Source organism: Pongo pygmaeus, chromosome 15 (genome assembly GCF_028885625.2).
Source record: "Pongo pygmaeus isolate AG05252 chromosome 15, NHGRI_mPonPyg2-v2.0_pri, whole genome shotgun sequence".
NCBI lineage: Eukaryota > Metazoa > Chordata > Mammalia > Primates > Hominidae > Pongo > Pongo pygmaeus.
Genome location: NC_072388.2, coordinates 49514998 through 49517629, shown reverse-complemented (window position 1 = coordinate 49517629; position 2632 = coordinate 49514998). Strand labels below are relative to the sequence as shown.

The 2632-nt window shown below is 40.7% G+C and overlaps 1 non-coding gene across 1 annotated transcript; it reads right to left on the bottom strand.

Annotated features, from left to right (window-relative positions):
* Positions 1 to 1774: 1774 nt before the first annotated feature.
* On the bottom strand, positions 1775 to 1862 carry LOC129013444 (small nucleolar RNA U83B). The gene has a single exon (XR_008493920.1). It is a non-coding gene; the product is annotated as a small nucleolar RNA U83B (small nucleolar RNA).
* Positions 1863 to 2632: the final 770 nt, after the last annotated feature.

Genomic DNA, 2632 nt, shown 5'->3' with positions numbered 1-2632 from the left:
AACAGTTCATAGACATGTTTCGCAAATTGTGAGACAACACCCAGCTAGGATTCAAGTCAGGTGGAGCTCAATGTGACTGTTAACTTCTGCCCCACAGAGAACTTCTTCTCCAAGAACTGCTGCCCCAAGAACAACCCTCTCCCCTCTTAGTTAATCATCAGTTAGAACACAACTCTGGAGCCAAATTGCCTGGAGTGGAATACGAGTGTCACTACATTTTAGTCTCATTACCTTGGGCAAGGTATTTAATATCTCTGTGCCTCTGTTTCCTCATCCATAAAAGAGAGATAATCATAATGCCAGCCTCATTATAGGTGAGGACTAAGGGAATTACTATATACAAGGGTTTAGAATAAAACCTGGTATACAACAAGTGCTATATAAATATTAGCTATCATATCTCATCATCATCATTCTCCTGTCCCAACCACTGACACATCACCCTCATTTAATATTCGTGCATGTGATCACTGAGCCATTACCAAAAGCCCCTAGGCAGGTGTCTGTTGAGTGGGTTGTAAAGGTAATGCATGGGAAGGTCATTATATTAAAAAAAAGTTGGTGGGGCAAAGTGATGAGGTGACTGTCAAAGATACTGAAGAGACACTTAATAAGTTGTGATTAATTTACTCTGAATAATGCATTGAAATGAAGACACTTTCAAAGCATTATTTGGATTAAATTGCTTACTGTTCCAAGGCTCATTTCACTAACCAGGAAGTGTATGGGGTGGGTAGAGATGAGTCTGTCCTTTCCAATATCTGTTTAGTCGTTGACATATACTGCTCCCAATCAGTTTCCTGGCAACTCAGGGTTAAGGTCCTGCATCTCAAGCTCTTGCCTTCACTTCATTGTTTTCAGTACTACAGCTTTTAGGATGTCTTCTAGTCAATATAGACTGCATTTATCTGTGATAACAAGAATAACACGTTTCAGCAGCAACAATGATCAAGTTTATTTCTTGTCCATTCCACATGTCCATTGTGGGAGGGACAAGAAGGTCCTGCTTATCATAGTCATTGAGAAACAAGGCTAAAGGAGGTTCCACCTCAGCATGCTTCCCTGATCATAGGGGCAGGGGAAAGGAAGCACGTCAAACCACATATTGACTCTTGAAGCTTTTACCTGGAAATGGCCTATCACACTGCTCATGTTTTATTGGTCAGAACAAGTCACATGGCCAGGCCTGGGCTTATAAGGGAGAGTATGTACAATCTTCCCGCAGGGAAGTGCCCCAAATATTTGGAGACAATAATAGAGGCTTCTGTAGGAAAGATTTGACTGAAAGCAAAAAACCCATCTAAAAGTGGCTTAAATAATTGAGGGGTTATTTTCTCACACAACAAAAAGTCTGGAGGTGGATCAAGGCCCAAGGAGGTAAATTTGGCATCTCAAAGATGCCTTCAGGGATGCACTTTATTTCCATCTTTCTACTTTACCATCCTTAAGATGCCGGCAATATCTCCCTTCACAGTTCCAAGATGGCTGCAGCAGTGCCGGGCATCACAGGTAGACCAGCGATATCCAGAGAAGGGTAGAGCGTTTCCTCCATTAGTCTCATATTGTTTTGTTTTTTGTTTTTAATTTAAAAATCAGGCCAGGAGTAGTGGCTCATGCCCATACTTCCAGCACTTTGGGAGGCCGAGGTGGGAGGATGGCTGGAGCCCAGGATTCAAGGCTGCAGTGAGCTGTGGTAGTGCCACTGCACTGCAGCCTGGGCAACAGAGTGAGACCATGTCTCTAAAATAAATAAATAAATAAATAAATAAATAAATAAGTAAAAATAAAATAAATTAATATTTCCACAGTCTGATTCAGGCACTGTGTCCAGCACTTATTCCAGGGTCTCATCCCAAAACTCATCACAGTTAATCACGTGACTCATCACAAAACTACTCTTGCAGTTTTGAGAAAATCCTTCTCAGAACCCCAGCTTACTTCCTTTTGGGTCCCATTAGCCGCAATGAAATCGTATGTCTATGACTTAGCCAGTCATTGGCAAAAGGAATAAGACTACCTTGACTACCTTGTGGGGTAAGAAAAGACCTGTATTCCCTTTGTAGGAGCAACTCTGTTTTCTATAAGAAATATGGCGCTGAGCATAAGACTCAGGTAAATGTAACCTTATTTCACCAATTATGGGAAGGTCCTTTTTTCAGAGTGTAAATAAAGTGGGACCACAATGTCCATTAGTGAAAAGCCTTCATTTGTGCTTACGTAATTAATTTACAGTGGAACAACTATGGGCAAATAAAGCAGTCAAAACAGGCATTTAATAGGGAAGGATCATTTACCAAAGGGTCAGGGAAATAAGAAACTACTTTGGGTTGATATTACATCCGTCTCAAAAGAGTTGACCAAAAGAATTCACCACTCCCTTCTCTGTGGCCCCCTGACTAGAATCTCCATTCTTCATCATTTCACCCACCACACTTACCATGCTTTATTGCCTTTATCTGTGTACCTGTCTGTCTCCACCTGCAAAACTGTAAGCTCCTTGAAAATATAATCTGTTTCATCTTTTTATTCCTGTGTATAATATAAAAGAGTAGTGGCTAAAATCAATTGATAACTCACTGTATCCAAGAGCCCATTCTAAATTCTAAATGAATTGACTCTTTAATATTCACAA